This window comes from Gracilinanus agilis, chromosome 6 (assembly GCF_016433145.1).
Source record: "Gracilinanus agilis isolate LMUSP501 chromosome 6, AgileGrace, whole genome shotgun sequence".
In the NCBI taxonomy this organism is placed as follows: Eukaryota; Metazoa; Chordata; class Mammalia; order Didelphimorphia; family Didelphidae; genus Gracilinanus; species Gracilinanus agilis.
The window spans coordinates 198,712,987-198,738,206 of NC_058135.1; the positions used below are offsets into that span (position 1 = coordinate 198,712,987).

At 35.3% G+C, this 25,220-nt stretch overlaps 1 pseudogene; it reads right to left on the reverse strand.

Annotated features, from left to right (window-relative positions):
* The window catches only part of LOC123252448, a 22,694-nt pseudogene extending 9,395 nt beyond the window's left edge, over positions 1-13,299 (reverse strand).
* Positions 13,300-25,220: the final 11,921 nt, after the last annotated feature.

Consider the following 25,220-nt stretch of genomic DNA (forward strand, 5'->3'; position numbering starts at 1 on the left):
CTCTCTGTCTCTCTGTCTCTGTCTCTGCCTCTGTCTCTGTCTCTGTCTCTCTCTGTCTCTCTCTCTGTCTCTCTCTCTGTCTCTCTCTCTGTCTCTCTCTCTCTGTCTCTCTCTCTCTCTCTCTCTCTCTCTCTCTCTCTCTCTCTCTCTCTCTCCCCTCACCCCTCACTCTCACCATGGCTCAGCTTCTCAGGTATGACTTAATGCTTTTGTTGTTTAACATTTATTGAATTGATGCCATGTGCTAACTATAGGGCTAAGCTTTCTTACAAGAGAGTGCAGTTCCATTTCTGATTCTTCCTGCCCTCCAGGATTCCTCAGTAACCAGAATAATACTTAAAGATTTAAGGCTCCCTGCAATATCATTTTAGAGAGGGATTCAGCTGATTCAGTATCTATCTGTTATTTCTTTCCCTGCCTAATGCATTCTAAAGGCAATGTAATTTATTGACAAGAATACAGATTTTGACATCAGAGGACCTGGCTTGGAATCCTGGTTCTGAAACTCACAAGAAGGATGTTATTGGCTAAATCATTGAAACTCTTTGGGTCTTAGCTTCCAGAGAGTTGGACTAGAAGATTCCTAAAACCACTTCCAGATCTAATTTGATGTCTTTAAAGTATTGCTAAAAATTATTTCCTTCAAATAGTTGATTCATTAAATTGCCCCGATTAGCCTCAACTTGTCCATTTTTTAAAATAAGGAGTGTAGACTAAGTGATTCAGAAGATCTTTTCTTACTTTTTGATTCTATGAATTTTTTCTTCATCCAAACAAAACTCATGATTAAAAAGAAAATCTGAGAGGGAGTAGTGAACATTTATCTTTTCCATATCTGTAGCACGTTTCTTTATGTTATACATGAGGATATGGGATTAGATGACTTTTAAGGTTCTTTTGAGTTTTGTCTTATGGTCCTAGTTTTGTGCACAGTATTCCTCTTGGGACACTGCATTTGGGCTTTAAATTTGTATTCTTTATTATGTAGTCTTAAAATGTTCTCACCTTTTTGTGTATGTAATGTAAACTCTGGTGCTTATTTCCCAACCTGCGTTAGCACCCAGAGTAAGGCTCTATACTTCTCCTTGTCCAGTTTCCAGGGGGTAACCCGGAGGATTTGGGAGTTGTCTAGTACATGAACCCCGACCAGTGTGTTTTCTTATATAATTACAAATTCACAATAACTTGTCAGACTTAATTAGATTTTATTAAGGAATTTAGTATAGTGATACTATAAGAACATTTGGCACAAAATATCCCCCAGAAGTCTGTGAAACATTCTCCCACCAGAACATGCAAAGCCCAGGGGAAAATAGGTTTAGTTTAGAACATATGTATCAAAAGGATAATGGAGGTTTTAAAAGTTCTGGGGTGTTTTCAAGATGTTGCCCCTAGGTACAGATTTTCTGATGAACTCTTTGCTTTTCTTCATTGTGTCCAGTCAGGCCTCAGTTCCTAATAGAGAGAATGCTGTCAACTGTTCCTGGCATGCTGCTTTGATAGTGATGGAAAGTTCCAAATCCTCTGAAGTTTACAAGCTCCTCCTTTAAAAAGAATTTGAGGGGAAGGAGGAGATTGTAACTCACTCCAAAGATGGGACTCATTTCTTCCCTTTGAAAAAGTCCTTTCCAGATATGTGGCTTTAAAATGGTTTTTTTTGGTATTCTTCTGAAGGCAGCTTCCCATAGCAATTGAAGTAGACTCATAGGCTATTAATATGTAAATAATAAAGGGAGAAAAGTGGTTTTCTTCAAGTAAAGAAACATCATATCCTATGGGATGAGAGTTAAAATAAAAAGAGATTCCTTTAGTATTCATATTCATTCAGTAGTATGTTGGCTCATGTTTAATAAAAAGCTCTCCAAAAATATATGACACTTTAATTTGCATTACAAACATTTGAAAGTGATAGTGATTGATTTCTCAATCATTATCTTAACTCTAGACAATTAATAAAACAATAAATGAAGTCCTTATTTGTAGAATTAGTCAGTTTCAAAGGTTTAGAATCCAAAGGAACTGGTTCAGCACACCCTTGTTTTCATTTAAGACAATACTTCAATGGAACCCTTATCTCATTGATGTAGGAAATCCCTTTGCTAGTATCTATTGCAACCTATCAACTTTTTCTCATTCTGTATAATTTTCATGGTTCAGTATAATGTCCATATTAAATTACTTGTTTTGTTTTAAGTAGAAAGATTTATGAAAACAAAAAAAGGCCCCAACAACCCCAAAAGGTATCAGATAAGGTAGCTTAAAATGAAATATTTTGGTTTAATGGCACACCTTTATACTCTGAATATAAGATCAAAATATTCAGAATACATTACTCAAAAAGATATAGCATCTGTTCAATTTTTTTCAATTCATTTATTTATTTAGTTAATTTGGAATATTTTTCCATGGTTACATGATTCATGTTCTTTCCATTCCCTTTTCCCTCCACCCTTCCGGAGTTGATGAGCACTTCCACTAGATTATACATGCATCATTGTTCAAAACCTATTTCCATATTATTAATGTTTGCAATAGAGTGATCAATTAAAGTCAACATCCCCAATCATATCCCTTATTGAACCATGTGATCAATGATACATTTTTTTTTGCATTTCTACTCCCAAAGTTCTTTCTTTGGGTGTGGATAGTGTTCTTTCTCATAAGTCCCTCAGGATTGTCCTAGATCATTGCAGTGCTGCTAATAGAAAAATCTATTATATTCAATTGTGCCACAGTGTATCAGTCTATGTGTACAATGTTCTCCTGGATCTGCTCCTTTTTCACTCTGCATCAATTCCTGGAGGCCATTCTAGTTCACATGGAATTTCTCCAGTTCATTATTCCTTTCAGCACAATAATATTCCATCACCAACAGATACCGCAATTTGTTCAGCCATTCCCCAATTGACGGACTAATTTTCCAGTTTTTTTGCCACTACAAAGAGTGTGGCTACAAATATTTTTGTGCATGTATTTTTCCCTATTATCTCCTTGGGGTACAAACCCAGAAGTGGTATGGCTGGATCAAAGGGCAGGCATTCTTTTAAAGCCCTTTGGGCATAGTTCCAAATTACCTTCCAGAATGATTGGATCAATTCACAACTCCACCAGCAATGCATTAGTGTCCCAATTTTGACACATTGCCTCCAACATTTATTAATTTCCTTTGCTGTCATACTGGCCAATCTAGAGCATCTGCTTTATTGAAAGAAATATGAGTTCATAGATCTAACCATTTATTTTAATATATTTTAGTATTATTCTAGTTTGAACTTCCTGTTTCCCCAGCATTTAAGTGGCTTTGTGTTTTGTTTTTACACTGGGAGGAAGCCATTTCCAAAAGGAATTGAAATTTGGTCAAACAGATTAGAAATGAAGACAAATAAAAATAACTAAAGAATATTAAAGGCTGAAACACTGATGTAAGTGTAATTTCTTTTATTTTTTCCTCTGAGGATATAAGGTTGCTATTTTCTGGTTAAGGACCCTCAAGCAATGTAAAGCACACATCTCAACAAATGTTTCTCTTACTATAAATAGCCATTGGTATCTTAAAAAGGGAAAATTCAACCCAAATTATTAAAACATACAAGTGGATGATCTGAAAACTTTATATAAATATTTTTGCTTTTCATGGAAAAGCTCATTTTTTATTCTTAATTATTTTTTATTATCATCACAGAATTTCAATGCACAGACTTTCTTTCCTTTTATCTACCCAAGTGTATGAAAACTGTCTGAATATAAACATGCTGATTCTATCCTTAAAAGACTTATAATAGCCATGAATCTAAAATCACTCATCTTCATTTTTAATCCAATAATTCCTCTTGTTCTCTCAAATAAAGAGTCATATCCCCCAGATGTAAACACTACTTTAGGAGCCAATGGCATATGCTGGCAGATGGTAGCCCATCTGTAGTATAGTTATTAAAAATACATTTCTTGGCTGTGTTCAATAAATGTAAGATGTTCTTATTCATTTTTCAGAAATTCTTCATTTCCAATCATAAATTCAGTAATCTAAACTATGGTTAATTTCCATGTAGCAAATTGGGTTGAATAGTATGTATACATGTTAAAAAATTGTTAGGTTAGAGTAACCTGAGCAAGGGAACAAATCTATTCATTTTTCCTAATAGCATTGTTTCTTTGGGTGTTGAAAAATATTATTTGTATTAGAAAAAATAAATAGGAGAGAGGGATTTAAAAAAACTTTAAGAATGAAATGTCTTCCACATTTATCAAAATGAAAATATTGACTCATTCTTTCTATTCAGTCACTTCTTCAAACCTGTAATATGTTAGAGATCTTGGTGAGATAGAAGCTTTTGAGGAAAAGACATGAAAGATGAATAATAGGTCTCTTGTGATCAAAAAGTGAGTTTTTGTTCTTGAAGGATGGGAATGAGGGAGAAGGAACAATATAACATAGCATTTAATGAAGCAAATGGGGAATGCAACTCCACAGTTTTGGGCTCATAGAAAAAAATTAATAAATGCTTGTTGACTGATAGATTGTGATACCTATAATCTTAGAGAACATCTTAGAAATGGTGGGGGGAGAGAGGGAAGAGAGAGAGAGAATAACATGAAGGGGAAAAGATAGAAAGAGACAAGATAATGAAGAGAAAAAAGGAGGGGAGACAAAAAGAGAGGAAAGAAAGGGAGAAAAGGGAAATTAAGGAGGAAAAAATAAAAAATAAAAAAAGGAAGAAAGCAAGGGAAATGGTGAGATCATCTTATATAGTTAAGTTGCATCTGATACAAATAATGGATTCCATGAAGTGGTCCTATTATTCCGAATTATACCTCATATTTCCATTGATTTGGAACCAATGACCACATATTTATTATGCAATTACAACTTTGGATAGTGTGTAGTTAAAATGAGTGTTTATATTACCTTTACCTTTTTTTGACCTTCTTGGTCTTGGTACTTGAAAGTTAGAGTCGAGATTCACAAAGACTGCCAATGACATAGAACCAAGAACGACTTCTTAATCAGTTTCCTAATGAATTCTCTTTTATACTCTCTCACCAAAAATATTCTTTCCTCCCTGTGTTTCTGCCACCAATATGTTGCCCCTCTACTAAATCTCTGCATACAATAAAATAAATGAATGGAGATGGAGATAGAGATGGATTCTTTCCACTTAGGATTCAGATAAATAAGCCTTTTATAGAGAAGTACAGTTTGGAGGTAGGAAATGAGTGATTGTTGATATCCTTCTCAGATTTTAAGGTCCAAATCAAATGCCATCTCTTCCATGGAGCTTCCCTGATTTCTCCAGCTTGAATTTATTCTTCTTCATCTGACCTCTCAAAGTACTTTATTTGCATAACCACACACACTCTATTATTTATCTTTGATTTGACCCTGCAGACACAGTATTTTAAACTTGCAGATTTGCATGTGGGGGTCATCAGTCAACAAATAGAAGAAAATCACCGAAAACATACCTGACAAAATCTTCTCATGTCAAATCAAGTCAGTAAACATTTTTTTAAACACTTATTATGTGCCAGGTACTATGTTAATTGTTGGGAATACAAATACAATGAAAAAGAAAGATTGTCCCTGCCCTCAAGGAGCTTATATTCTAATGGAAAAAAGATCACACATAAAAGGGAGGTGAAAAATGATAGAGAGTAAGAGTAGAGAGTGGATGGTTAGGGAGGGATAGGAAATTTAGAATATCAGAAGAAAAAGGAGAGGAGTGAAAGAGTGAGCATTCTTGGACTGGCCCTTTCTCAAAATGGATATTTTGGGAGGAATTCACAAATGGGAAGGGTGTGGGGAGATCTTCCATTTCAATTGAGAAGGCTACTGGGAAAAGACATTTTCCAATATGAAGAACCTTTTGGGAAAGGGTGGAGAAGTTAAAATAGTCAGGAGTGGAACCAGAATTATGGGGGGAGGAGGGAGGAAGCACAAGATTTGGAAATATGAAGGTTGGATTCTGGGCTGTGCTTCATACTGTGTTGATAAGTCATATAACTTTTGAAGACCTCACTGACCTCACTCGTTAAAAAAAGGCAGATTGTATTACCAGTGAAGTTGTTCTTGTACGTATGAAATAAGATTTTATCTGTGATCTTTTGCCAATTTAAGACCTTTGTTCACTGACAAAAATGGTAACCCTCCCTTGGTTTTTGACAAAAAAAATCATCTGGTCATCCTTTTGATAGATTAGCCCATTTTGTTTTATTTTATTATTATTTTAAACCCTTAACTTCTGTGTGTTGGCTCCTAAGTGGAAGAGTGGTAAGGGTGAGCAATGGGGGTCAAGTGACTTGCCCAGGGTCACACAGCTGGGAAGTGTCTGAGTCAGAATTTGAACCCAGGACCTCCTGTCTCTAGGCCTGATTCTCAATCCACTGAGCTACCCAGCTGCCCCCAGATTAGCCCATTTTTATTTAATGAGGCTGATCTGTCTTCAGGTGAATGAATACAATCAATGCCTGGTTCCTCACTTGTAGATCTCCAGGTTGGTAATCCCTGGCCAAGTTTATACTCTGTTGGCGTAAACTTCAATTCAACTAGTGTTTATTAATGGCTTATTTACTATGTGCCAGGTACTAGGTGTATACACATAAAAATTAAATTGCCCTTGAATAGCTTATATTCTGCTGGGATGGGGGAATCAGATTTTCCCACAAGTAAATGCTCATATATAATAATAAATGAAAATTTTGGGGGTAATGAAACTAGCTAATAGATATTAAAAAAGCTGTTAGGGGGCAGCTGGGTAGCTCAGTGGAATGAGAGTCAGGCCTAGAGACAGGAGGTCCTAGGTTCAAAACCCGGCCTCAGCCACTTCCCAGCTGTGTGACCCTGGGCAAGTCACTTGACCCCCATTGCCCACCCTTACCAATCTTCCACCTATGAGACAATACACCGAAGTACAGGGGTTTATAAAAAAAAAAAGCTGTTATTTTTATTTTCTAAATGGCATTAAACAACCTAGCAGCAGGCAAAAATTGATTTAATTTCTTTTAATAGATTTAGAGATTTGAAGTGGGACCTTTCAGGATTTATATCAATGATTAGAAATTATTCAGGATATTATCTCTGGAAAGACTCACATGAACTGATACAAAGTGAAGTGAGCAGAATCAGAGCACATTGTACACAGTTACAGCAATATTATACTATTATAAATTGTAAATGACAGTTATTCTGAGTAATACCATGATCTGAGTCAATTCAGAAAGACTCATTATGAAAAATGCTATCCACTTCCAGGAAAAGAGCTGATGAATTCTGAATACAGATCGAAGCATTTTTTAACTTTATTTTTCTTGGTTTTTTTTCCCCTTTGATCTGTGTTTTCTTTCACAATCTTAATAATTGGAAATATGTTTTGCAAAACTGCATATGTGTAACCAATATCAAATTGCTTGCCTTCTCAGTGGTGGGAAGGGGAAAGAGGGAAAGAATTTGGAACTCGAAATTAAAGAAAAAAAATGTTAAAAATTTTTCACATGTAATTGAAAAACAATTATTTTAAGGAGAATAAAGGGGAAGAAATGTGTGTTATAATCTAGAAGTCAGGGTCATTAAACTGTGAGATTAAAAGGGCAGCAGCTGCAGCCAATAGGCCTAATAAGGGCACTGATGTTTCTTGAGCTCTGTGATTACCATAGATTGTGTGTAAATTCTGGGAGGCTGGGAGCGTCTGACATTTCTATCATAATCAAGGAATCGAACATGTTGGAAGAAAGGGGAGCAAGAGGTAGAATCAGGCAAGAAATCTTTCTTTCTTCAAATAGAAGTATTTTCTGAATAAACATCAACTTCTTAATTGTCCTGTTGATTGTTCCAAAACCTCTTTTACATTTTCTCTGCCTTCCTTCTGTTCATCACTATAATCTTTTATGCTGGTCCACTTGTCTCAGCCCCTTGTGCAAGTTTACCAGCATGAGATGGTACATGGCACACCATTGGCTGATGGAATGAAAGGTGACCAACCACAGCGCTGCGTTCTATATCCTGGGCGTTGATTGGCTCAGTGACGGTAGCGGCTGTCTTTTTGCTCTACCACAGTGAGCCCATACATACATTCAGCATCTCTCCTCCTCCATGGAAGTCTGATCTCTGCACATAGTGGTGCTTCGTGGTGGTGTGTTTTTGTGGAGTTTTCGTAAAAGTCTGAATTCATTTCAAGCCCTATGCCACCCAAATGCTCTGCGCCTTCTAAGACTTCTGGCAGTGAATGCCTCTACTTCGTGGATTTTCACCTCTCACGGGGGTCTCTGGAGTGTAACTCCTGCCAAAGGTGAGGGATCATTGTATATATATTGAGCACATGCAATAGGTGCAATTTTCATAAAACCTTCTTTGATGCTCCATGATAGAAATTTTTATGAGGCCAATTCTGAAAACCCCAAAGCACAATTGGAAAATGAGTGAGATCATACGAGTAGAATTTTTGAGTTAGTGGCAAAAATCACAACCTTTATCAAACAGTGTAATAATCACTGATACAGACAAACAATAACAGTTTTTAAGCTATGTAATTATTGTGCCAGAATTTAAGGGGTAAATACTTGACCTCTAATTGGGCATTCCTTGAACGTGTTTAGCCTCAACTAGTTATTCCAAGTGATAATTTTTAAACAAATCATATATATATATATAAAACAAATCATATATATAACAAACATATAACAAATCATATATATATAACAAATCATATATATAATATATATTAATAAAACAAATATAAATATGATGTTTTCTCATCATTTTCTCATTCTTTAATTTTTTTGCCATTGTAAGAGAAACACAAAATAATATAAATTGAGTTATTAAACAATATGCTTAGTTCTGGAATATAACAGCCCTGAGAGATGTTCGGATGCCAAAAGTATGGCCAGTATCTGGGAGGGATGAGAGAAGAAAAAGGGAGAGAGCTAGAGAGTAGTGGTAATATAGAGAATGGTGGCAACCAGAAGAAAATAGAAGGAAGCCAGTTGTGGATTTGTTTTAATTTTTGAGAATTGTCCTCTTGCATGAGTAATTTATGAACCAAGTAGGTAGGGAAAGGGAATATCATAAGGAATGGCTAGAATTTGGTGGGAGATGGGGAGAAAAGGAGAGCATATAAGCATGTATGCAATACACTGCTGTTATAGGTAAGTTATAATTATTGGGTAAAAAATAACTTGAAGAGGAGATTTTCTCAGAAGAGCCTTGATTTGTGGGACTCTTATTTGGGGATTTATAGATTTAAGGCTGGCTGCACATTTTGGGATGCCTGATCTTAATTTTTCCCTTTTCTTAATAAACCTTTATTGAACAATATTACAAATTTTGCTGGTAAGTGAAGAAAATACCGGAATATCATTATGCAGATCCACCCAGCTTGAAGGAGAAGGTCTCCTAAAGCATTATGGTTTCCTTATATCTCTGAAACAGGTTATATCTGGGTTCAAAGCCTTAGAGTGTGCTATGGTTGAAAAACAGATTTAAAAGTAAAAAATATAAACTGAATCTCATTTTTTCTTCTTACTAGCTGAGTGATATTAGACATCACTTAACTGTTGAAAGAAAAGTTTCTTACCATGGAATCTATGAACTTATTTTAAAAAATGATTATTTCAATATATTGGTTTTCTTTGTAATCATATTTTTCTTAGTTTTGTGCCTTTAAAAGAATTTTAATGAAAAGGGGATCATAGATGACACATTGCCTAAGGTGTTTAGGACAAAAAACAGTTATGTTCTTGGCGGAGAACCTCAGTTGTCTCATCTATAAATAATAGGTAGTTATTATCTTATATATATCATGAGGCCTTTAAGAAAAGAGAATTTTAAAATATTTTAATGTGTACCTTTTTGCCATGAAATAGACTTGAACTTAAGAGAAACAGAAAAAAATGGAAATGATAAATATGGATGTGCAGCCCTATAGACCAGTGATGGGCAAACTATGGCCTGTGGGCCAGATGGGGCCCCTGAAAAGTTCTACCCCTCCACCTGACATTATTCCTAATCTGACAAATACATTGAGGATACAATACAATGAAACTTCAAAAGAGTTGCCTTAGAAACAGACTGACAGATGCGCATTTCCTTTCCTTTGGCCTCCTCTTTAAAAAGTTTGCCTATCACTGCTATAGACTATTTCCTGATTTGGGGAGAAAAGGAACTAAAGCAAACAAAAAGCTTAGGAGGTTGAAGAGGTGGTATACTAAGTACATTTCAGTTTCCTATAAGGCAAAATGTCACCACAAATAAATATTTCTATTGCTTCAATTTCAAAAGATATTGATGGATGCCTGAAGAGAAATCATGAAAAAGAAGTGATGGTGGCAGAGTTGGACTGGGCCTCTGCTAAGGTTAGTAAGTTGTGGTGCTTAGGAAGAACTGATAAAAATCGTTCCCTCCAAAGTACTTATAATACAAGAGATAGAGCCCTGGCCCTGACCTTTTCAGCCTCTGAAAATATTGGAATGTTTGGGAACTGATTTCATAATTCTTTTCCCATCTGCTCTTAATATGTTTAGATGTAGATTATTTTCATGGTCTCAGAGAAGAGATATTACCCGTTCTCATTCTCTGTGGTAAGTAGAGTTGCCCTGGAATACAAAGTTCAGTTGATACTATAATCACAGAAGCTTTGGTGTAAGGGACCCTCAGAGTGAGATTATTTTTATAAAGCTCTGTTCTCCCAGTAAGTATTTCCTTTTCCAAGCATGAGGCTCCTCATGGAATCAATAGTCTACTCTACACTGAGAGGTTATGTGCCAGCCAAACAAACTACCTATGAGTTGAAATGCTTTTTCTCTTCAATAAATATTTTGTCACTTCCTATATCCTAGACTGTGGGAATTTACTAGAACTGCACTGTGTACTTAAATGAAGTCAATAGGAGTTTTGTATGTGGAACCAATTGCAATGGTATAGGAGATATTTCTCTTTTTTTTAGTCTTTCTTCCTGACATTTGGACTTTATAAATTTTTCCCACTTTATCAAGAAGTCCTTCAAATTAAAAAAAATCTGAACATTTTCTTGGAGATCCTAAGGTTTAGTAGATGCTTAAAATTATTAACATCAAATCATTCCCACTGAGAAATAAGGGACAAGATTCTTATTTTGTGTAACTTTTTTTATCTGGTATTATTTTCTGGCAACTTGCCCTTTGTGTTACCCATGATGGGAATCTGTCCCAGGAGATGATTTTAATCCTACTTTGCTTCATTTTTTTGGCAAGAAAAAAAAACTTTCTAGTCATTTAACAATTCTGATTCATTTCCAGATAAATTATAGCCTTGCAATCTGTGCCATCCCAGGAAGTTATATAGTCAATTTCATTCTAAGTGTCACTAATAAAGAATCTCTTCTAGTGATAGAGGATATTAATGTGGGTTGAATCTTGACAAGACATCTACTTAAGAGTCAACTGAATGACTCACTTAGATAGTGGGCTAGTTTGGGAGTCATAGTATAGTTAGTCTGTGTGTGATTAATAGACCAGAAAAAAATGGTATGACCTTTTTGTACTAATGGAGGGCATGTTTCCTAGTTCATTTGGTTGTTATTCAAAGAAATGAAAATTAAAATAATAAAAATGTTAGAAGTTGACATAATCTTACCACATGCATATGGAGAAACTTTTTAGTTAAAAACATTTGATTCAGGGTCAAGAGGGAAAATTGTTCTAGTCTTATATTCATAAATTGGTAGAATAAGAAGGAATCTCAGTGTTCAAGTTGATTCATTATATAGGAATTCCTTTCTCAACAATACCTCTGACAAGTGGTCATCTGATCTTCCCTCACATTTCTCTGATAAGAAATATATTATCTTATCAGACAGTCCATTCCATTTTCATTATTGGAAAATTCTCATGTTGATAGAATACTCTTCCTCTCTCTAGCTTTTACCTATTGGTTTAGCTTTCATTTTCTATCTATAGCCACACCCAGTCTATTCCTCTTTCTACCTGAGAGCCTTTCAAAACCTGAGATAGTTGTCACTTATGTTTCCCCCACTTCTACTCTACTAGATTAGCTAAACCTCACTAGTTCCAATCATTATCTCATTTGACATGGTTTTAAGACCCTACACAATCATGTTCTTCTTTCCTTTGACATGATTTCAGAAATATCTTTAAAACTTTACTGAGTGACCTTGGGAAATTACTTGATTTTATAAGACTCAGTTTCCTCATCTGTAAAATGTGATGTTTGGATTAGCTAATAGCTAGCATTTATACAGAACTCTAAGGTTTACAAATTGCTTATGAATATCATCATTTTTTGCCCTTACAACTTTAAGTGGTAGGTGTTATTATTATTCCCATTTTATAGAATGACCTAAGTTCCTTCTACCTCAGTTTTTATGAGCTTATGAAATTCCTTATAACAGTTAAAATGAGGGAACTAAAAAATTGCTATTTTATATCTGTGGTGAGATTTTACAAACATCAGCAGCATGATTTAATATATAGGATAGCTGTTTAAAAGTGCTGCCTAGTTACACAGATACTTGTTAATTTTTTCTATCTAATCACAAAAGCTCAGGCATAGAACATTTCTTATCTAGATATTTATTTAAATCTGTTGCCATAGTACCTAGGCTTTTTGAAATTCCATTTTTAGCAATAAACAAAAGAAATGGACAAACATCTCCAGGTAACTGTGATCTATATGGAAGTCTGCAGATTGTCATGCCCTACCTTACACATGGGCAATGTGGGTCATTGAACTCCTGGAGAGGGAAAGGACTAGAGTAGAGGAGATGTGGTAGAGAAAGGAAGAAAGTATATATAGAAAAGTCAGATATGGTCAGGTACCTGACTACAGAGTATCCAGACACAAGGATATAAAACATTTCCTAATCAGAGGGTTCAGATCCAAACATGTCTGTAGGAAATCAGTTCCAAATCAGGGAGTGACTGATAGCTAATGTTTTGTCCATTAGCAGGGAGCTAAACACTTTGGTGTTTGTAATTAGTGTTTTTATTCCAAACCCAGCTATCACAAATCAACCCTTGACTAACGTTTCCTCTTAGACAATGATGGAGGCAAGCCAGGAACTTGAACCTAAGAGTTGAGAATAGTAATGTCTTGCCCACAAAACAAACACACAAACAAAAACAACCCCAAATAACTATCAGAAATACTTGAAGACCAAACCTCACAGCCATTATTGAGGGGATAAATCATTGTGGGGAGAGGATTCACCTTCCTCATCTCCACCAGTGACAACCACTTACCAGCAGCAACCAATGGCCAGAGAGAGGAGTTCTAGAAGTAACATCCTGCTTAGTTCTCATAGATATCATATTCGGAAATGTGGAGAAAGGACCAGCCATCCCTACCAATTGCCAACTAACTCTTCCATACGTAGTGCAGACAAGCTAGCCTGTGGTCGTCCTGAGAGAAAAGAGAGGCAGGATTTGCTAAGCAAATCAAACTTTTGCTACCACCTTGACCACCATCTCCTCTTACATCTTAAGGGAGGCATATCAAGCCTTGAACCTAAGAGCCTTGAGAAGAGCAACGCTTCCAGTTGAGTACCCTCAGCCATCATCCTGGGAAGAAAGACATGTGGACATGCAGCCTGGCAATTACTCCTGTTGGTGCTCCAACTGTGACTACTGAACACGCACATACACATACACACAAAAGTTTATGTCACCAAAATCCCTGGCCTTGCTGTATGGTTCTATATCATAAACGAATACCATTTAATCAGGGTTAATAACATTGAAGATGAAGCATTCATATCTTTTTTGCAGCATGCTAAGGACCATGAGACTTTTCTCTTTGACTTGCAGCTGAAACCTTCTCTATGTGTTGTCTCCTTTGAGAGAATGTGAGCTTCTTGAGATCACAGGCTGGCTTTCTTTTCTATTTGTATCTTTAGTGTTCATCAGAGTGCCTTACACTTACTTACTAAGTACTTAAATGCTTTATTCTGATAGCTTCTCACAATATACACAAAGAGTATATACCCATAGTGCCAAAAATTAGGCACATTTCTCTCATAGTTCAGATTTTATGTCCCAGGTATTAGGCAAGAAACACCTAGGTTTTTATCATAGCTTTGTAATCATCCTTTTTTAATGGCCAAGAACAGATACCTTACAAAAGGAGTGTAGGCTGGGAGAACTGTGTAGTTGAACCTTTTTAGTAGGGGATACATGTCATTAAAGATCCAAAGGTCAGCTAGTTCAACTGATATTTGAACAAAATTCTTAGGGTATCCATGAAAAGTTGTCATCTATTTTTTGCTTATGGGCCTCCATTGATGGGAAACTTTTTTTGTTAGCTCAGATGAGTTACTTTGGGGGCAACTGTTATTGATAAGAAGTTTAATTTTTAATTTTTATTTTCAGTTCTGGATTTTCTTCTTTCTTTCATACCTCCTCTACTCATTGAGAAGGCAAGAAATAAAATACCCATTTATATATGAGGTCATGTAAAACCCATTGGATATAAAATTTAAAAGATGTCCCTACATACTCATTGCTCCTCTGTGGCTTGGTACTACCTTTAGGAAATATTTTCTTCCCACTTTCTCCCCTTTTCCTTTTTAATCTTTGTCATAGACTCTACTTCTCTCTCTCTCTCTCTCTCTCTCTCTCTCTCTCTCTCTCTCTCTCTCTCTCTCTCTCTCTCTCTTGCTCCCTCTCTCTCTCTCGCTCTCTTTTTCTCTTTCTCTCTTTCTCTACCTTCTATCTTAGAATTAATATTGATTCTAAGGCAGAAGAGCAATAAAGGCTAGGCAATACAGGTTAAGTGATTTTGCCCAGGGTCATATAGCTAGGAAGTATCTGAGACCAGGTCTGAACTTAGGACCTCTAATCTCTAGGCCTGGATCTCTATCCACTGAGTCACCTGGCTGTCCCCCTCTCCATCTTTCTTAAAAGCATCTAGCGTGTTTTATCATTCTTTCCCTTGGTCTGAGATTGTTTCACCAGATTACTGCATTTTGGTCCAACTCTCTTATATTTGACTTATTGTTTTCTCTCATCTTTGCTTTCATTCCTACTTTGATCACTTTATGCCCTTTTATTAATAATTTCGTTCTCTCATTTTCTTTTCCAGAACACTCTGCCCCACCAACCAAAAGTTTTCCAGACTGTACCTTTACCTAGCTGCCAATTCCCAGATCTTTCTCCTTCTCTGACATTACATTTTCTTACAAAACCTCACTCATTTTATAATCTCATTTAACTTTTAAAAATCAACCCCCATAGAGACCTTTACATTTTAAAATACATTTAAGATCAAGACATTTTCTAAAATCATGCTTTCTGGTGTTCTAATGGGGAAAAAGGCAGCAGGAAGTTATAAAATTCTAAAATGATTTTCTTTAAATTACTACTGAATGTGAATATTATGAAGAAAAAAATATGTTTTTTATGGTTCCTAATCAGGTCAAAAAGTCTTTTTCTCATTGCTTCCCTTTGGCATGAATTGATCTAGTAACCTCAGAGATCAGGCCAGAAGATCACAGACTATGGTGGGTCTTACTAATTTGGAAAGGTTTTAAAGAGAGACATCATCAAGTTCAGTATGAGATGATAGCAATTTTGGCTACAGCAACTCCCAAAGACTCTCCCAAAGAACAAGTTTGAGGGCTCTGTTTTCTGAACCTGTGGAGTGAGTACTTGTATCAGTGAAATTACAGATTCCTGAAATGAAGGAGGACTAAGCAATATGGGGTAAGAGGCAAAACATTGAAATTGAAATATACAACATAATTCTCTCTACAGATCCGTATTAGCTCACTGCTGGAAGGAGCTACTAGTGAGAAAAGTTGGGAGAAATGAATTATATGATTAAATCCAGAAAAGAGAATGTAAATTTCATCTTGCTGGTTCCATAGAGGCAGCATCTTATTGCCAACTCTACCAAAATGAAGAGGTAGGAGAGATGGAAAGAAAAAACCCATGAGAATATAAAAAGTACTATATTTGCATCCGAATCAGAGATCTATGATATCCTTTTGTGTTCCTGAAAGTAACCTCAGGAGGCATGTTTTTGGAAATATTGCATTAACTATCCTGACACCAATTCGAAACTTTAAGGGATGGTCATTTTGCCATCTCAGTGTCTCAGTTTCTTTAATGGTAAAATGAGATGGCGTCCAAAGTGCCTTTTAGCTCTAAATCTATGATCTAATGGTCTCACACATGTTTCCTCATTTCCCTTGAAAATCATTTATTAATCTGAAATATAGTAGTGGCCTAAATGGACTTGGAGTCAAAGGACCAGGGTTTGAATCTCATCTTTCCCACTTAATACTTATTTGAATTTGAGCAAGTTACTTAGCTCATGACTATGATTTTATTTTAATCTTTTGAATGTCTCTTTATGTTGCTGCTTTTAATGAGCTCTAGTGGTAAATTCTTCTGCATCTCTGCAGTTTTATAGTTTAAAAAATGTTCTATATCACTAAGGGTTTAGGTAATTTGTCCAAAGTCACTCATTCAAAATGTGCCAGAGGAGATACTTAGAACCCAGATCTTCCTAGTTTAAGGTTAGTTCTTTATTTACTATACTCATTGCCTCTACTATATACTCTCTTTCTCTGTATATATGTACATATATATATGTATAAAACACATGTATTTAGTTAATATTTATTAAGAAAGTGAAAGCTTTTTAGGGGAAGATCGCTTTCATTTCTTCAACTTCTTTCACAATTTTTACAGACTACATAAAAAGTTATATTTAGTTAATAAGAAATAACTTAAAATACTTTAACAATATTAAATTACTAATTAATCTAAATTATATTTAATTTATTATAATTAAATTAATAAATTAGAATTAATCTATAAATAAATACATAAAATACAAATATATAAATATAAATAATAATTTCAAATATTCATTGGAATGATTTAAACTGCTCTGACATTCCTCTCAAATTTGTTAGGACTCAATTTTGTCAATTCAAGTACTTGTTATTTCTGTTGACTTTTATAACTATAAGTAATATTGATAATTTTGACTTTGCTAAACCACAACTTTAGGAAGAAAACCAATCATTTAAATGGCATAGTTATTTATTTAGAAAGTGGGAAGTAGTTCTATACTTAAAATTACAAGATAATTATAGGAAGAAAATGAGCCTCAACTTGCTGTGGCACTTGGAAGATCTGAAATTCCATTGATATGAGAATGTAGTAGATGGCTTTGTGATTTGTGGTGTCCAAAAATGGTCACCTAGTGGATGAAGAACTTAGCCAGTTGGTCCTTGGGCAACAGACATTAACCAGAATTTCTTTCAACTTGATTGCATTTGTCAATCTTTGAGTTCTATTGGCATAACCTTCAGGAATCCAGGGTCAACATCATGCAGCAGTGAGATATCAGAAGGGTACTTTTGTGTGAGATGTAATGTAGAAATTACAATCTTAATATGTTGAATCAATTCTTAAATCATGTCCTCAACAGTAAAGGAACACTCTGGTTCTCACTTTTTAGAAATGGACTTGGAAACCTTCTGATGAAAGTTCATCAAGGAGAATTATAACCGAGTTTCTCTCTGTGGCTTAACACCTTGAGAGGGATACTCGAGCCAAATGAATATTAAATGGTTTACCTATGGTCATAATATCATGAGGTTAGGACTAGAAGGATTCTTGGAGACCAGGAGCCAGATAGAATGGACTCAAGAGAAATGATTGTTAAAATTTCAGTGTAAGTATTTACAATTTGTCCTGGCTAGGACAATTGAATTGTTGACTATTTCCAAACCCAGTAATACTAAAATACAAAGACCTTACTTTGGTTGGGTCCATGGCAAACATCTATTAGGGGTAATTGATCTTGGCTTATACTTTCCTTTATAAAATAAAGAAAATTTCATAAGAAAATATGAATTGTAGAATATGGATTTGTTCTGTGGGTTATAAATACCTTTGCTGAGGAAGCTAGTAGTAAAATTCTTATTTATTATTTCCCTTCTTTGTCAGGTTAGCTGATTATAATAGAACAGTAATATAAAGGCATAGAAAGCTACTATAATGGAATGAATAAATTTATCAAGAACTGAAAATGTCGCCATTTTAGAATTAATGTTAAAGTTACAAATGATCTAATTATTTACTCTAAGCTCACTGAGAATAGGGATTACTTTAATCTCTGCATTTGTATCCCCCGTGCCTGGCATTTAATAAATACTTGTTGATTAGATGATTGAAACACATGGAGACTCATCAGGAATAAGAATGGTCCACTATTCTTCCAGTAATGTAGATACATTTATTTTTATTTTGAAATTTTATTTTTCTATTTAGATTTGGAGCTGTGATTTATTTAGAGAAGGGAATTTTGGTATAGAAAGCATCAGTCTATGAAATTCAACAACTTGTAGGGGTATAGATGGGAATAGGCAAAGGGAAAGGAATAAGCATTTATATAAAGCTTACTACACACCAGGCACCATGCTAAGTGCTTTCCAAATATCTCTTTTAATGATGGAGCTTAAAGGGCATTCTCTTGGTGCTCTTGCCATTTTAGAGAATTGTTCATTACTCTGAAAGGTTAAGCAACTTGGTCTTTATTTGAGCCATTTGTTATGTCCAACTCTTTGTTGACCCCATTTGGGCATTTCTTGGCAAAGATACTAGAATGGTTTGCCATTTCTCCAGTTTATTTTGTAGATGAGGAAACTGAGGTATATGGGGTTCAGTAACTTGCCCAGGGTCACACAGCTAGAAAGTTTCTGAAGCCAGACTTGAATTCAGGTTTTCTTGACTCTAGGCCCAGTTCTCTATTCCCTGTTTCACTTAACTGCCCAATTTTACTCTATGACATCTTAGGTTTTGTACTTTTAGTTTTAGTGTGTATGTTTTTTTTTAAATATCCTTACCTTTTATATTTGATTCTAAGGCAGAAGAGCAGTAAGGACTAGGCAGTGGGGGGTTAAGTGACTTGTCCAGGGTCACATAGTCAGGAAATATCTGAGGCCAGATTTGAACCTAGATCCTCCCATCCTCCCATCTCTAGGCCTAGCTTTCAATCCACTGAGCCACCTAGTTGCCTCCTCATTCAGGTTTTTATGCTCTAAAATTAACATATGTTGGGATGCCCAAAAATCCTTAATAGAGCTGGTGACATTTATCCTACTTCTCTGCTTGTATAAGAAAGGTCTTGTTTCAGTTTTGTCCCAAAGGTGATTTGATTGATGAACAAAGATGGGAAAGAATTTTCTCACTCTAAGAAAAAGATTACATGAAAGGCAGCATGGTTCAATGAAAGAGCATTGACATTTGAATTAGAGGACCTAAGTTCAAATCTTGCCTTTCTTATTTTCTACCTTTGGGACTTTGGATAAGTCACAAGGAATTGGATTAGTCCAATCTTGTCAAACTCAACCAAATTGAGAGCCACTACATCTTGCATAAACATCCTTTTAGACTAACATTGACATAGAAATGCACAAAATCTTTTATATTTGTGTGTGTGTGTGTGTGTGTGCACTCATGTGTGGGTATTCTTAGGATATCAGCACATTGAAATCAGATAAGAACCAATCCAGTTTGAGCCACATTTGGTAGCTCAAAAAGGGAAACAAGTAGTAGAGATAGAAGTGTTCTAATAGACATTTCACCATAGGAGTATGAATAATTATGAATTACATTATCCCAAGGTAGATGTAGTCTTGACCCTGCTTGTTCAATAGATGTATGTTATGTGTATTATATAAATATTCCCTCCAGGCATATTCCTTGCCTATATTTGTTAGTTTACCACACATGTTCCTATAAAAATATATATATATATGTATGTATAAATAGCATTGCTGTTTAAAATGTTTAATTCTGGCCCTAATATTACAATAATCCTTGGCATATAATAAGTGCTTAATTATTATTGATTGATTGATTGAAATAATTGTTTTTTCTTTTAAAAGAAATACATTGATTGGAGAATGAAAGAGTAAATCTGGAACTGAATCAGCCTCTAAAAGCTTAGAAATAGCTAGAGGGTGCTATAAATTGATTTCTGGGCAGATATATTCTTACTGGACCTTATTAGTGCTCATCTTATCATTCCTGTCCATCATTTAGGCATTCCTAAATTTAAATCCATAGTCTAGAAATCCAAATCCAAATGATGTTAGCAGAAAGCATCTCAAGCAACTAATCACTTTGCAAAAGTGTCTTTTGTCTCCTGGAGCCTTTCCTTGGCTTTTGACTGGGAACAGTACATATCCATCCACTTATCATACCAGTAATGGAGAAAGACTCCGATTTATAGTCAGCTAAATGACTCCCTCAACAAATAATTATCACATACGTAGTGATAACAGCTAACATTGATATAGTGCTTTAATTTACAAAGTGTTTTCCATACATGATCCCATTGAGTCTTACAATAACATTAAGAAGTAGCTGTCATGGATATTATTATCCCCATTTTATAGATGGGAAATTTGAAACTTAGAGAGGCTAAGTGATCAAAAAGCTTGTAAAATATCAGAAGTGGAATTCCAACTCCTGTTTTTCTTAACTTAAGTTCAACATGCTTTTGGCCATTTCTAAAACATGCTCCCTATATTCTGATTCTCTTCTTTCTCCCACTACAGTAATTTGGACTCTACTCCTGAGACACTGGATTCCAATAGGCACATTTTAACCTCATTGCATCTGGAATTGGGCCTCCATGCCACTTCCAAATTGTCCTCTAGCCCTTGATGACTTTTCCAACTCTAGCTTATCTTTATTATATTATCTTTATAAGCTTCTTGAAGTAAAAGGCTAACTTGCTTACTATTTTTCCATGTCTCCAGCACTAAAACCAGTGTTTGGCACAGCATAAGAATTTAATAATAATTGTTTTTCATTTGGTCAGTCTTTTCATAACTAGGGGCAGTAAAAGATATAATGAGAAATGCTACCTACCTTATAGTCTGAATAGTCATTTTTCAGTCATGTCTGACTCTTTGCTATCCCATGCGGGGATTTCTTGGCAAAGAAAGATACTGTGGTTTGCCATTTCCTTTTTCACCTCATTTTATAGATGAAGAAAGTGAGTCAAACAGAGTTAAGTAATTTATCTAGGGTTGCACAGCTGGTGTCTGAGGCTAGATTTGAACTCAGGAAGAGAAGTCTTCCTGACTTCAGACCTGGTGTTTTATGCATTATACCGTCCAACTGTTCCTACCTTATATTTAGTTGAAGAAATGACATAATTATAATTCCAGATAGATCATGATACACAATTTAATAAGATAGCTGTAACTAACCTGTTATATCAGTTAAGGGTAGGGAGATGTCATACAATCTTAAAAAGTTGGACAAGTGTTTCCTTTAAAAAAAACAAAAACACCTTCTATCTTAGTATCAATTCTAAGACAGAAGAGTAGCAAGGGTTAGGCAATTGGAGTTAAGTGACTTGCCCGGGTCACACAACTAGGTGGACAAGTGTTCTTAAAGCCTCTACTTGAAGAATTCCAGTGAAGGGCAACTCACTATTTTGGTCCATCCCCTTCCCTCAAGGCATCTCCTTGTGGCTTCCACCCATTGTTCTTACTTGTACCCTCTGGGATCAAGCTGAACAAATTTTCCTATATTTCTGATTCTTAGCAATGGTGATATTTCCTAGACTGCATGATCCTGCCATGCAGACTTTTAGCTGAAGAAAGGATACTTTTTGGTTAGTACCAGCCTCTGTGGGGGTAGATGAGGTTGCTTCATGAATAAGTCTCATGCACAAAAGTACACATTTAGTCTTCTATCCAGATGAGGGGGATTTCCTGAACACCGTGACTAGTTACATCCTTGATGGATTAATTAATTCCATAATTCTAAGGGTTGTTCACACCTAGGTTATACCTTTCCCACTGGAAATAAACAAAACAAAACAAAACAAAACCCAACAACATTAGAGGCATAAAGCAAATTGTTGGTTATATTAATTAGGGTTGGGTGAGAAAGTGGGGCATTATTCTACAGCTAACATCACAACATGAAATTCAACTAATTGATGTTTCATTAAAAATAAAACAGATCTCCTCAAGTAGAAGGAGGGTCACTTATAGATAGTTTTTAAAAATATAATATTCAGGTTAATATTTGTTCATTCATTTATTCTCACCCAACAAGCACTCATATAGAGACAATGCCTGCTAAAATTCCACTTCAGGGCACTGCCATGGTGGGGAGATGACCCACAGTTCTCAAAAGGCAATGATAATTGGAGCAGACATTTGGGATGTATTAAAGAGGCTTTGTATACAACTCTAATCATAATGCTGCTGCTGAGGGAGATAACTAAGGAACATTTTATATAGGGCTTACTATATTCCAGCCATTGTGCTAAGTACTTTACATTGTTTTGATTTGATTCTCAAAATAATCTTGGGAGGTAGGTACTATTATTATTATCCCCATGTTCCACATGAGGAAACTGAGATGAAGTTTAAGTGACTTACTTATTCAGGGTCATACAGTTAGTAAATGTATGAAATTGGATTTTATTTCAGGTCTTCCTGACTCCAAGCCTGATATATATATATATACTGATATAGAGTGATAAGCCACTCTATATACTATCTGTTGTCTCATTATGGTCTGATGACTTCACTGGTTACGTGTAGAGACACTTCTCACCAGGTTTGGCCCACAGTAATGAAGTTTTTGACCACAAAACTCTGCAAAGACGACTTACTAAATCATAGATTCAACTTCTTGAAATTCCCTACTCTTCAATGCTTGGCCCAAATACCACTTCCTATCTGAAGCCTTGTCTAATTCTTCCAAGGAAATTCCATTCCGTTATTTACCTTCTATATGTTTTATGTTTACTTAACTCTATACATATTTTCTTCTCTAGAAAAAATATATACTCTTTTGAGAAATGGATCTCTTTTCATGTTTGTCTTAATAGTATCAACACCCAGCCCAGTCTTTTACACATAGCAAATACTAAATAGGTATTTGTTGAATTGCAGAGTTTTGATCTTTGGTTCTGGAAAGAGTAGCCATTCTAAAGGAATCAAAGATGCTTGTACTGAAGCCAGTAGGATACACTCAATACCTATGAGTACTATTATAAAGACCTCTTAGTTCCTGTAAGGGTGAAATATATGGTGTATTGTGAAGTCAGGACCAAACATTTGTGCAGCTATGAATTCATTTACCTACCAATCTTACAACATTTCCCCTTATCCTCTCTGGTCAGTTAATCTTATTTAAATTGCCGAAGGAACAGAAAGGACACCGAAATGCTGTGAAGCTATCATAACAGATGGAAGCTCAATTAGTTAACGCTTCGGGGGGGAAAAATGGAGTCATTTCAAATGAGCTTGAAGCCAACATAAGAATTTGTAATAATCAGTTGAGTGCCAATTAGAAAGGGTGGGTCTCTGGGTTTTTAATGGGTTCTACTTTGTCTGCTCTATCCAGTCTCCCTTTCCCATCCCCCCATCCTCAACATAAAATGAACCTTGAAGGATCTGGAGAAGAAACAGTGTTTTAATAAAAATACTTTACATGACAAAAGGAGGTAAATGTATCCTGAAAGTGAAAACCAAAAAGCAGAGGGAGAAATCTGATTTTATAGAACTGCATTGTAATATAAAACCAGATTTGTATACTTATAAATATAAGTTGTATGCACTCCTCTTCTGCCAGGAAACTACATTAGACACATCTGTATAAAATATATTTCCAATTTAACCAGTCTGGAATGACCACATTCATTTTCTAGTTCACTGCAAGGGTAAGTAACATAATAAGCACAATGTATTCTCCAAATTTAATAATTTAACATGCTTGCTTAGTTAACTTATTATTACCAATGATACATCTTGGGCTTTGTTTTTTTTTCTCCCTTATGGAAAATACTAGACACACCAAAGGAGTTTGAACATTTAAGATAAAAATATGCTAGTTTTGTCTTCTCTCTGAACCTGAGTTTTTTGAAACAATAAAAGATATTTTGCAGTTAAAAATAGGTTTTTAAGAAACACCTTGTAATCATAGGTCATTGTTAACCTCTCATTGGCTCAGGAAGAAGAAGTATTCATTTCATACCATGGGGAAAAAAGCAAGAAAAACTAGGTAAAAATAAGTATGTGAAGGCACTTAAAGGGAAATAATCTACCTAAGAAACCAACAAGGAGAGTGAAGGGGTGGTGGTTTCAGTTGTATTGTCTTATAATTGGAGCATAGACTTCCATTGATATAACACAGACATCACAGAATTACTTTTTATTGTGCATTTTTAAATGCAGGAAATTTATCCCATAGAGATGCACTATGTCATTTCCAGAGGGGCTCCTTTTGGCTACAGCTGAAGGACCAATATTTAAATACATGAAATATGCAACACAACATGAAAAACCAAATTAGTTGAAAACAGGTGCAACTTTTCCTTGTGCATTTCCATTCTCAATTTTCATCATTTGATCATTGTTCAGAATTCAGGAGAGAGAACAACCTCTTTCTCTTATACCCACCACATAAACACAATTAGTTTATATGTGTGCTGTTTTCCAGAAAGGTTAATTGTAGGTATTTTTTCAATGTGCATAATTATAGTTTCTCCGACTTGATTAGAAGAATTTAAGGTGCAACAGACTTCTCTCATCCTTTATATTTCAAACTACAAAGTCTTTACAAGGTTTAATAGGGATCAGAGATCTAGAGCTAAGAGGAATCTCAGAAATAATTTAGTCCAATCCCCTCATTCTAGAGATAAAGAAGTGATGCCTGGGAGGTTAAGATACTTACCCAAGGCTAGACAGGTGGTATCAGAACTAGAATTTGGGACCAGGGTCTCTGACTAAAGAAGTGATCATTTCATTATAATTTCAGTGTAATCACTGCCATACCCTTGATAAAGAAAGCATCAAAACATATTCTATGTAATGGAAATCTGAATATTCCTTGCCATAACTCTCTTGATCTTTATCTATTTTTCCTCTTCCCCCACCCTTCACAACTTTCCTTTCTGTTTCCTCCAATCTACACCTTGAAAAAAAATTGTAAAATTGTCATATGATCATTCTAAGAAAGAAAAGTAAAAATGATCCCTAAGAGAGGACACAGAACTGGGAAAGACCACATTTTGATAATTCTAACAACTCCATGGTAGCATTCGAGTTCATTTTTATGCTTTTAGAAGAACTATGCCTTTGTCTTTAGGGGAAAAAATGACCAACTGTCATAGGTAACTCATTAAGGTATCTAAAAATAAGTCAATATCTTACAAAATAGAACCGCTTTGAAATGAA